The sequence below is a fragment of the Mastigoproctus giganteus genome, chromosome 1, assembly GCF_048544385.1.
Source record: "Mastigoproctus giganteus isolate SK-2022 chromosome 1, ASM4854438v1, whole genome shotgun sequence".
In the NCBI taxonomy this organism is placed as follows: domain Eukaryota; kingdom Metazoa; phylum Arthropoda; class Arachnida; order Uropygi; family Thelyphonidae; genus Mastigoproctus; species Mastigoproctus giganteus.
Genome location: NC_143575.1, coordinates 134760975 through 134773781, shown reverse-complemented (window position 1 = coordinate 134773781; position 12807 = coordinate 134760975). Strand labels below are relative to the sequence as shown.

The following is a 12807-nucleotide window of genomic DNA, read 5'->3' as shown; positions in this document are numbered from 1 at the left end:
GATATCATGCAGATCTCCCTCAGATCTTTGCATTTTTCAATAACAATGTTTTTATTGATATTTAGCAATGCAATCTTGATTCCAATCTTGGGAACAGAAGTATAGAAATAATAAATTTTGAGATAACGATAATCTACTATCATTAAAAAATGATTTATGTCTAATACTCTTTGTTTTATGGCAAGGTTTCTTACAACCCCATCTAAACATTAGTTTTACATTTACTTTTTGTCTTCACAAAAAAAAAAAAAAAAAAAAAAGCTGTGCCGACCGGGCTAGCCAGGTGGGTAAAGTGTCTACCTGGTAACCCAAAGGTCGCGGATTCGAATCCCGCATCGGGCTTGGATCAGAGTAAATTGCAAAAACCTTTGGAGGTGCATTATGGCCACAGAAGCTGATGCACTAACAAAAAAAAAAAAAAAAGGCTGTACTCTGCAAGATGTAATTTTTCGCCAACCAAGAAATCCAGTGATCATGCCACTTCATAAATTAATCAACTCCGTTAAACGGTTCTTGTCATTTTTGACTTCTTTCTCAGAATAAACTGCATTTAATATGCAATTTGGAAGTTTTTGTTTGGACATAATGTTGAGGTCTTAAAAATTTTTAAGGCACCCATTATTTTTTTGATGGCACCATTAATAGGATTTAACCCAAATGAAAATTTAAAAAGTTAGCGGGTTAAGTGTTAAAAATAGCGGATTTTGAGCACGCGGCTAGCGGGAAGTGTTATTAAGAGTTGGCAACACTAATCAGAATACGATTCACGACAGGTTGGAGCTGGCGGTGACTCACGACACTGAAGTTCAGGATTACCTAAAGTGTTTTTGATTTTATATTTTCATTCTGTCCACTTCCACCACTTTATGTTCACACATTCCACTCCGTACCAGTAAACAAGACTGTAACAGCTGCATTTTTGGTTAGTCTTTACGATCTGATACCCCTTTTGCGAGTAAAAAAAAATATTCTTGTTTATACTCCGGCACGACCATCAGGTCAGTGGAGTTTACAGTAAATCATCGATACAAATGTTAATCTCTCTCTCTCAGGGTAACTCGTGAATTTTTTTTTGGCTGGTGCAGCATAAGCCTCAGGCTTCCTTGCTAATAATAATCGTATTTAGCAGTTACGGGCTTGAAACCAGGTCCACTCAAAGAGCACGTGCTACTGCACTTATGCCCCTCACCACTCGGCTACGTGATTGATTAATGTTTATAAGCGTGTACCTATTTCGATTGATCTCACCAAATTTGAAGTTAACCTGAGGTAACCGATAGCATGAAATATATGTAATGCTTATTTAAATTTTTAAAATAATATTTATTATGGGGATTATAAAGCCTGCTGAGGGATATATAAAATGAGCAAATATGGGCTCTGTCAAAGTGAAAACGTGCACTTCTGTGTAACCTAATGCTTGGAATTTAGTAAAGTACTGGTTTAGTAACCAGATATGGAGATTGTGGGGATTTCAGAGACATGGTACCATTTAGACACAAGGGGTGCAGAATATGGGTAGTGCAATGTGCACAGAAAGGGCAGGCAGGAAAGGAGGGGGAGAGTTATGCTTTTAATTAAGAATCACAGAATATGAGGCAATCGAGGTGGTCAGTGCAATGTCTAGTCAGTTTGGTGTGTCAAGCACTGGGAAAACAAAAATGAGAGTAGGGGTGTGTTATAAACCTAATGACTTTGATGAGTATAATTATATTCAGTACAAATATATATGAAAAATAGATTGGGCTAATAAATCAGAATGCCTTATAATGGGAGATATTGAATGAACTTGAGGGTTAGTCATCACTTGCACATTACCAAGAGTTTTTTTTTTTTTGGATTTATTGAATGACTGTTTTTTTATGCTAACACATTAGAAATGTAATGAGAGAAAGTGATACTGTTGATCTCATTATAAGCAGATAAACTTTGTTCATTAAGAATCTGCAGATAAGATTTTTGTAACTGTCACTTCTGTTCTTGATTGCAGTGGCAGCCCAGGGGTCTCAGTGGAGCATTGTACGATCCTGTACAAAATGGGATAACCAATGACCCTCCCTTTGTGAGTGTAAGGTTCTTGGAGTAATATTACATCAGTATTTTCATCCTGCACATTTAGTTTAATTTTATCCATTACTGCTTTTGCTCATTGGGCATTAATTTACAGAAAGTGAAGCTCTTGAGTTATCTAGGTAACTGTTGCCTATCCATAATTTGTTCTATTCTGATATATTCTCTTGGCTTTAAGATATGTTGTGCAGTTTTGGATCCCTAATGGTGGGGAAGCTTGCTGCTTTTGCAATATGTGCATAGGACAGGCATTGAACTCATGACCCCACAGAGTGCAGTGACCACATGTTGATTCCTGTTGGTTATATACAAATGGGACATATGGCCGAATCTTAGGCATCTAAAGCACTTGGGCACTGACTCAGTTTACTGATGCTGGCGACCTGGTTCTTGTGCTGTACTTGGGATTTAAGTGTATGTCAAGGTCCTCCTTGTTGAGATATGAGTAGAAACTTTTTTTCACTAACTGTCATTGTCTTGTCTGTGTCAAACAGAACAATAGATAGCCCTTCATATTTGGTATTTCTGCTTTGGGCTCAATGGTTGGAATATGAGGATTCTCCAGGATAAAAATTGCTTCCTCCTTGGTGGCTGTTTCAATAACCAATCCTAGCATTCTGTTATTTCTAATCCTTTTAATGTTGAATGTTTTGACTTGATCCTTTAGTTTTGATGTTAAAACTTCCTTAACTACATTGCTAATTTTAAGTTCTGATTCTTTGCCAGGTTTAAGGAGGATTATGTGGGACTCTGACTGTTTTTTCCCCTGGTTTTTACCTGCTGTCTTTGATCCTTATTTGTCACTGTTGGATCTGGTTAGTCATTCCACAATGTCCTTGAGTATGAACAGGGCTGTTGTTGCATTTTATTTTCCTGTTCACAGATAAGCATTTCCAGCTTAGCATTTAGCTTTTCATTGTCTTGTGTGGAGGAGTAAAATAACATTCTCCATCCTAGACCAAATCCCAATAATGCCATTTCTCATGGCAGCAGAAATACCTTTCGTTTGCTTTGCCATATACTTTTCCAGAATGCCCATTAACTTCAGGAATTGTCTATTTGTATTCCCTGTAGGATTTCGTTATTGGCCATGGTGCTGCTAGGGTTATTATTGCATGAATCTTCAGAATTAGGTTCTTCTGGAATGTGCCTAAGGGAGGGTGATTCTGTACCAGATTGGTGGGCTTTTCTTTTGCTCTTTCCTTTTGCACACTGGGTCTTATTTAACTTTGGGGTATGCATGTTTGAAGTTATCTGGCAAATATCCACTCCTGTGCTCAGGAGGATCAGCATGATCCCTCTTCTTGTCAGAATCAGACAATCAGCATGCTGAAAAGCACATTAGGACATGTAACAACATGTTTGTTTTGTTGCTTACAGCATAATATTCTCACATGCTTGATTTCAGCATCCCTGCATTTGTTCTGTACACAAAGAAATATGAAGATTACGAAAGAGGTAAAACTTTTAGAAGACACCTATTCCTTGAAGAATTAGGAATGAATTTGGTAATACTGCTAATAGCTGTGCTTTCTCAACAACAGCTACTCTAATACATTAAAAATGATATTAGTATGATTTTGGAAACTGAGAATGCCAAGGAAAAACAGGAACCATGTGGGAAAAATAAAACACCCGGAACTGGTGCGGAGCGCGGTCGTTGTACTGCGTGCCCCAGGGACCTTGATAAGAAAACCATGAAAAAATGTAAGTGTAATCGGCTTGTTTGCAGGAACCATGCCACTGTAATAAAGTCAACAATATGCCAATCATGCAGTAACCAGAATAACTAATTTCCATTCAGTGGAATGCATATCTACCATCACTTTTTTTTTAACCTTACAGAACTATTTCGTTACCGGTATTTAACTTAGCAACTATGTTTGATTTTATTTTTTATGTGCTATTTCTACTAATAAATGTTTAAGTAGCTTTGTAATGCATTTTATTTTGTATGCTTGAGTAAATAGAAAATATTTATTGCTGGGGTCACTTAATGACCCCACCTGGTCGTTCACATTATATTTTTGACGTGGTCATTGGTAGGTTAACATCAACGAATGCAAAGTACTGCATATTTACTGCATTACTCTGCGGTAGCAGTAACCCCAGAGTAATGTACCAACTATATGGTACTGCATCGGGGTAGTGGAAAGTGAAAAAGACCTGGGGTAATTGTGCAATCAGATATGAAGCTCTCTGAGCACTGTAGACAGGCTGCCAGGACAGCACGTGGGGTTTTGTCAATGATATCAAGGAACTTTGCTAGCAGGGATAAGAAGATGATTAGCCCCTTGTATACGATAATGGTCAGGCCATACCTTGAGTATTGCATACAGGTCTGAAGGCCTCATTTTAAGAAGGATGTAGAGCTGCCGGAACGAGTACAGAGAAGGGCAACAAGATTGGTGAAGGGAACAGAAGGTTGCTCTTACCAAGAAAGGTTTAAGTTCTGAAAATTGCAGCATCTGGAGTCTAGGCACCTGCGAGGTGATCTGATTGATCACCTTGAATGGTTTGAGGCCTTGAATGGTTTGAGCATGCTTGATGCCAATGGGATTCTTCCTCTTGCTCAGATTACACACCTGAGGGGGCCAAAATTGAGGTTAAGGAAAGACAGTTATAGAATGGATGTTTGGAAATTTGCTTTTAGCCAGCAGGTGGTTGATTGGTGGAACTAACTTCCATATTTAACCCCAGGGGCTCACATCTGGTGATTATGGGGTTTGGCACACCCAGGGTCCTGAGCTGAATATCATCATTCTTCTCTTTCTTGGTGATTCCCTTCTACTTTTCTCTCTCTGTCTCTGGGTAACTCGGGAACTTTTTTATTTGGCTGGTGCAGCATAAGCCTCAGGCTTCCTTGCACCATATAGCTAATAATAATAATCTGTCATTGTAGAAGTTGATAGCTTAAATAAATTCAAGGTACCTTTGAGGAATGGTTAGATGAAATGGGAAGTGTTTTTTTTTTTCTGGCTTATGCTGTTTAAGCTTGCTTTCTTTCTTCATATGCCACTGCTAATTCTAATTCAAATGGAATTTAATGATTTTTTTTCCCTACAATAAAATTCTACAAACTAATTTCTAAACTCAAATTTCCAAGGTAAATTATTTAATTGACTTTAGTAAAATTATTAAGAATGTTGTAAAATTTTGTATTTCTGGTAATTTAGAAGTTAATACTGGAATGTGAAATAGTATCAGAACCAAATTTATAAACCCTTTGAATTTCATTAAAAACAAAAAAGTTAGAATTAACATGATGCCATTTTGATACATTCGATGTAATGGGGTGAGACCTTGGAAGGAAGAGGAGTTAGGGCCTATGAACACCAAAAGATGGCCTTGGCACTGTGTAACACTAATTTCAGTTTACATCAGTGGCAACTGATGTACACTGATTCAGACATAAAAAAAAAATTAAATTTATGCAGTGTAAACTTTCAAAAACCAAATGTATTATCAGAAAACTTCTTTTGAAACTTCAGGTTACTTTATGAAAAAGGAATAATTAAATTTAAAAACAGTACAGCCAGTCCTCGCATAACATGAGTTCGATTAACACATTTTTCAGTTACCGCTATTTGAAAAAATTATATTACTTTTCACAATGCAAATTTCCAGTTAATGCGTTTTTTTTTTTTTGATGCGATGGTTGAAAAAGATATGAATTGCACTTTAAGCTTACCACGTGTCAGACGGGCAATAAAAAAACGTTTGTCTGCTGCCCGCCTCAGTGTGTTCCATCAACCATTGGAAGAAAACATGTTACTTGTTTGTCTCCCACCGATAAAGTTAATGGAGACTTGCATTTAAAAATTCAGATTTTTAAATGAGCCAGATGAAAATGTTACCGCGAAGGAGATAACAGTAAAAGAACTAGATGAAATCTTTCATATCGCAAGAACTTTAAACAAAAGGTTTGAGGTTCTCTGCGATATTTATTTCGTCAGGGCCCAGAGAAGATTGTTGTCGGCTATCGGAAATTGATTGCTGAAAAGAGAAAGTCAACACTGTTCAAATATTTCCGCAACAGTCATTTCTTCATTGCGTATTTTATCACAGAGGTTCCCAAACCTTCTCTGTTCACAGCGTACCTAGACCAAAAGAAATTCCTAAAAGTTCCATTCATTAAGTAGTTAGGTCCACAGAGTGGACACTGCCATAGACGACAATGGCAATTCCGGCTACATGTTAAAACACATAGACAGTGAAGGCCCCACTTTCGGGGCATAGAAACAGGCCAGAACATTGCGAATTTCTTCGCAATGTTCCTGGAGCATTTTCTAAAGTTTTATTATTGTGTTGGACAATATATGAATTTGCAGATTATTAGTATATAATTTTCATAATTTATTGTTATTCCAATCCAAAAAAAGAATACTAAGAACAGTGGATGAATAACATAAGTAAAGGTTTCGGCAAGTTTATATAAAAGGTTATAATAGGCGTGTGGTAACGTGAAATGCGGCGGTTTTCTCTTTCCATGGTTCGAATCCCACGTTTTCACCCCCTGGTATTTTCTTTTTCTTCTCCTTTTCCTCCCCACTTATACTTCCAATTTATTTCTCTGATAAAATATGGAAATTTACTTGTCATCTTGATATCCTTGTAGGCTCCATTTCAAGCAACGGCTGGCCATTATATTTTTAAATATTACTTTTTTGACCTTAATTCCATAAATTTACATCTGTCATTTTGACTGATCTCAACTGTTGTTTTAGGTTTTGATGTAATGAATGAATTGAACTGCTTTTAACTTTGGTTCTAATTTTTATTTAATTCTCTTCCTTTATTTATTTATTATTTTATGTCTGGCATCCTATGAACACTGCATTATTTCCCTGCTAACCATAGCCACTATTAAATTTTTTTTTTATTTATACACTTCACAGAAATACAAAGAATCTGGAATGAATGAAAAATTTGGAAGACAATTCTCTGAGCAGTGCAGACGGGTTGCAAGAGTAGCTCATGGTGTCTTATCAATGATATACAGGAATTTTTCTAGCAGGGATAGGGAGGTGATTATTCCCTTGTATAAGGCAATGGTCAGGCCGCACCTTGAGTACTGTATACAGGTCTGGAGGCCTCATTTCAAGAAGGATGTAGAGCTGCTGGAACGAGTACAGAGAAGGGCAACAAGATTAGTGAATGGAACAAAGGGGTGCTCTTACGAAGAAAGGCTTAAGTTTTGCAAATTACAGTGTCCGGAGACTAGGCACTGGCAAGGTGATCTGATAGAGGTGTATAAAGCCCTGAATGGTTTGAGCATGCTCAATGCTGATGGGATTCTTCCTCTTGTTCAGAATAATCACCTGAGAGGGCATAAATTCAAATTGAGGAAAGACAGATGTAAGATAGATGTGTGGAAATTTGCCTTTAGCCAGCGGGTAGTTGGTTGGTGGAACAGACTTCCATCCCTTGTTGTGGAAGTTGATAGCCTAAATAAATTTAAGGCTCAGCTGGACAGGTATTTTGAACGAACGGAGGGGTGAAGTGGAAGGGTTTTTTTTTTTTTTTTTTTTGGCTGATGCTTTCTTGCATCATATGCCTCTACTAATGCTAACTAAATTTTGACTGTTTTTTTTTTGCTGAGTTAGTCATTTTCTTTAACAAAAGGAATTTCGCACTCTTTCATTTAGATCATTATTTGAGTTAGCATTACAATAACAAAAAAAAAAAACACTATATAATTGAAATTCTTTTTATTTATGAATTTTATCATTTCATATGAAAGATATTTGAATTATGTGTAGTCCAATGCAAATTGAATTAGTAATATCTTCACATGAAATGTCCTGTAATACAGGCATACCTCGGTTAACGTTACCTCTGATAACGAAGCTTTGATATAACGAAGTCGGCAATTTCAAGCCCCATTTAACATTAAAAAAATATTCCAGTTTAATCACCTGAAATCTAAACAAACTGAAGAAATTACGGAAACCTTTGGGGCTTCTAGTGGTTGGTTTGAGAAATTTAAAAAACGGGCCAGGATTCATAGTGTAAAATTAACAGAAGCTGCAAATAAGTTTCCGGAAAAACTAAAGGAAATAATTGAACGTGAAAATTTTCCAAATTTGGTGTTCAATGTCGACGAAAGCGGTTTGTTCTGGAAATGGCTACCAACAAAAAGCTTCATTTCTATTGAAGAAAAATCAGCTGCTGGGTTCAAAGCAGCCAAAGACCGTTTAACATTACTCTTTGGATCAAATGCCTCTGGCGATTATAAATCAAAATTGTTATTAGCCATTCAGATTTAATTTACCATTCAGAAAATCCGAGGGCGTTAAAAGGTAACATAAAAATGAATTTACCTGTAATATGGAAAGCAAATAGAAAATACAAATGGGTTACCAAGGAGTTATTTACTGATTAGTTTGTTAACCACTTTTGTCCTGAAGTAAAACGGTATTGTCAAAAAAAAAACAACTTTGAAGAAAAAGCTCTTTTGTTGTTAGACAATGCTCCGGGACATCCTACTGATCTTAACACGTTGGACACATGCATTCCTGTCAAAGTTGTGTTTCTTCCAGCAAACACAACTTCCCTGATTCAACCATTGGATCAAGGAGTAATAGCATCATTTAAAGCTTATTATCTGCGTCGAACATTAAGCAGTTTAACTGAACTAGAGGATAAAGAGGAAATGACAGTTAAAACTTTTTGAAAAACTACACCATTAAAAACGCAATTGAAAACATTGATAGTTCTTGGAAAGAAGTCACTAAGAAATGCTTAAATGGAGTTTGGCGCAAAATATGGCCAGAAGTTGTACTAGAAGAAGAAATTAACATCCAAGAAATTAGAAATGAAGTTATCCAGATGGCTCAATCAATAGGTTTCGAAAATGTCGATGAAGAGGATGTTAGAAATTTATTGAGTGCAGAAAATGATCGTTTTTCAGTGGAAGATTTAGAAAACCTTGTTAGCAATGAAGACAAAGATAAAATGAAGACGAAGTTAAAGAAGTTCCTGCTGAAAAAGTGTTAACAACCAAAGATTTAAAAAGGTGCTTAAATGACATTGAAAACGTTTTAAATTTTTTTTTAGTGAAAATGATCCTGATTTAGGAAGAAGTGTTATTGTTAAGCGATCAGTGTTAAATGCAATAACTCCGTATAGGCAATTGTTAAATGAAAGAGAAAAAGAGCATAAACAATCAACTTTAGACTCATATTTTAAAATGTGATTTCACTTTGTATGTAAGTTGACTGTTTATTTAATAAAACTTTTCTTTGTTCGAAAAAAAAAGCTTTTCATTTTCTTTACGTAGGAACGTATCCCTATTTTGGCCATAGTATTTTTACTCTGAAAGCGAAGTTTCGGTTAACGAAGTAATTTCATGGAACGCATCCTATTCATTATTCGAGGTATGCCTGTATATATAAAAAGAGCATGCTGATTTAATTCATAAAATTAAAAGCAAGACTAAAGACTTATATGCCCAGTATAAGAAACAAAATTAATTTATTTAATAATAAAAATAATAACCCCACAGAGACCCAACAGAATCCAGACAGACCTATCAGTTGTATCCCAACGATATACAAGATTATGACCAGCTGCATAACCAAGAAGATATCACACTACTTGAAGAGCTAGAACATAATAGCTGAATGTAATGTATAGTGTTAATTGTATGGTGTCAAAGACCCTAGCAGCACTAGGTCTCCCAGAGAATATGTACAAGGAATTCCAGAAAGTTGCAATCCCGAATATCTGTAGGATAATCAGAGTTCCTGGATCTACAGTAACATGACACATTACAGCCACCCTGTGCACTTGGTAGTAATACCCGTCACAGGGTGGGTTCACCCAATCAGTAATAATGTAAGAACAACAATACTACTAATAATAAAGCACTGTGTCCCAGTCCATAATCCAATCATTGATTTCATAATCTGTAGAGATGACATCACATATTTTGTGAAGTATTGCACTGAGTGGGATAAAAGGTTTAGAAATCACTTGTAGATGATGACACTATGGGAACATTGCATTATACAGTCTCAGCCTCAAGAGCAATGTGCCTCTAATAATTGCCTAGCAGCAATAAGTACACAGAGAACATGTATATATAAATACACTGAGTTAGATAAATGGTTCAGACTTCACTTGATTGATAATGACACTGTGGTAACATTGCATTACAGCAGGCCCCCGTTATAACGCGGTTCGTTTTACGCTGATTCGCTATAACGCTGTTCTTATATTATAACCTGTATCTGACTATAACGCTGTCACAGATCACTATAACACTCTTTTACAGATTGCATTTTTGGTATATTTAACGAAATCGTTTCATTTGATGGAGTCGATAGCTTGAAAATGAATAGCAAAACAGCATTAAAACATTTCCCACGCTCAGTGAAAATTTTCTTGCACGCTAATTTAATTGCAGTACAGTGACTTGTTACGTAGTTCCGAGATCAACATTTAAAAAAATGATCAAGTATATTGCTTGTAATATTTGCGTTATATGCATTTATCTGAAGTCTAGTCATCACTCAGTATGGTATTAGACATTGTGCGTAATGGAGAGTTTACTCGAACCTGTGTCATAATTAATGCAACCGACGCAGTTACATTTTCGAAGAGCTAATAATGGCAGATAAGAATGAAAAAGCAAAAATGGCTGAGTGCAGTACGAAGATTATAAATGTAAGAAAAAGACTTAATTTGAAAATTAAATTAGACGTTTTGAAGTGAATTGATTCCGGTCAATGACAAGTGGATGTGTTAATAATTTATGACTTGCAAGTTTAACTGTAAGAACAATTATAAAAAAAAAATAAAGAATTAATTTTAGCAGCGGGAAAGATAGCTGTTCCACTGCAAGCAACTAAGGCTAGGCCGGCTATTAGGATTGAAATGGAAAGACTTTAACTAATTTTATTGAAGATAATATCCAATGCAGAATTCAGTGAAGTTAAATATTATTAAACAAAAAAGAGAGAGAGAGAGAGATTAGCCAATATGATGATCTGAAGAAAACTCACCTAAAAAAAAAAATGTTGAACCATTTAAAACTAGTAAGGGCTGGTTGAATAGATTTAAAATCCAGGGAGAAGCCGCAAATGCAGAAGGAGCGAAACTTTCAAAAAAGAACTTGTTAAAATTATTGAAGAGGGGTATTATGTGTTATACTTCTCAACAAGTTTTTAACATAGATGAAGCAGGACTTTTGTGGAAACGAATGCCTACAAGAAGTTTCATATTGAAAGAAGAAAAAAACATGCCAAGTTTCAAAGCGGTGAAGAATCGGGTGACTTTATTGTAGGGTGGTAACGCTGCGGGGGATTTAAAATTAATACCCCTTTTAGTTTATTTGGAAGAGGGCCAAAAATCAATCCAAAATCGATACATTTTTCATGATTAAATTCATTAATTAAATAATTAAATCAATTTAGATCAATTAAATTCATGATTTTAGTTGGAATTTTAAGTTTAATTTTGATACATAAGTAGCTACCACATAATTATATACGTATGTAATGCAGAATATTTTATATGTACAAATATTTGATTATTAAATATTTTGACCGACATTTGTGCATCTTTTCACTACCGTTTATTATTGATTATGAAATATCCAATGGCACCAACCGCAACTCACAAATACATATGTTACCTTATGGGAATGCGATGCTCGCTTACCGCGGATTCACTTAGCGCTCTGTTTTTATGGAATGAATTATCAGCGTTAAGCGGGGGGGGTCACCTGTATATGGCTCCTGAGCCACAAGAACAATGTGACCCTTCATGACAGCAGTAGGGCTCCCAGAGAACACATACATACATATACACTGAGTTGAATAAAAGGGTCAGATTTCACTTGATTGTTAATGACAATGTGGAAACGTTGCATTATATAGCTTCTCAGACTCCAGAGAGTAATGTGACCCAACCTAACAGCAAAAGGGCTCCTAGAGAACACACACAAACATATACACTGAGTTGGATAAAAAGTTGACTTCACTTGATTGTTAATGACACTGGGAACATTGCATTATATAGCTTCTCAGACACAAGAGGAATGTGACCCTACATAAGAGCCTAGCAGCAATATGTTCACAGAGATCACACATACATATACACAGAGTTGGATAAATTGTTCAGGCTTCACTTGGTGGATGATGACACTCTTGGAACATTGTATTATACAACTCCTTAGCCACAACAGCAATGTGACCCTAGATAACAGCAATAGGACTCCCTGAGAAAACTTACATACACATGCTGACTTTCCACGACCAAAGCCATGTTGATTTTGATATGTAAGGCTTGAAAAAATTGAAAAGTTGTTTATGCACTACTGCATCAAATAGTTTAGAAAGGCTTTTTTTTCTGGGGAATAGTCTGAAATCTTATACAGACCACTTGTCACCTTTTTTGAATACCAGAAGTATGTTAACCTGATTGAAATGCTTTGGGTAAATGCCCAGTCTCAGATATGTTACAAATATGAAGCATGATAGGATTAAGAGTAGTGACAGACTGTTCCAAAATACGGTTGGTGAGTCATCGGGTCTTTTGTATTGTCATTTTTAATATTCTTCAATGCTGAGTTTTGGTCATCCTCATTGATCAACAGATCTCAACCAGGAATTGAAACCAAAGGCTCCATATCAATAGTTTCAATCCTTGACAAATGTTTGGCAAATACTTCAGCAGTGTGGAATTCATCAGACAATAGAATTCAAACTGAATTATGGAGCTATATGTTAT

At 35.9% G+C, this 12807-nt stretch overlaps 1 protein-coding gene across 2 annotated transcripts in view; it reads left to right on the top strand.

Annotated features, from left to right (window-relative positions):
• Window positions 1-960: 960 nt before the first annotated feature.
• Window positions 961-12807, top strand: part of LOC150091151 (activating signal cointegrator 1 complex subunit 1) — a 256296-nt gene continuing 244449 nt past the window's right edge. The window contains exon 1 of one of the 2 annotated variants that reach the window (XM_090382261.1): window positions 961-998. The gene's annotated coding sequence lies outside the window, so the exon portion shown is untranslated. Of the gene's footprint in view, window positions 999-1134; window positions 1270-12807 lie in introns of those variants that run through there. The other variant, XM_090382253.1, reaches the window with a different exon arrangement.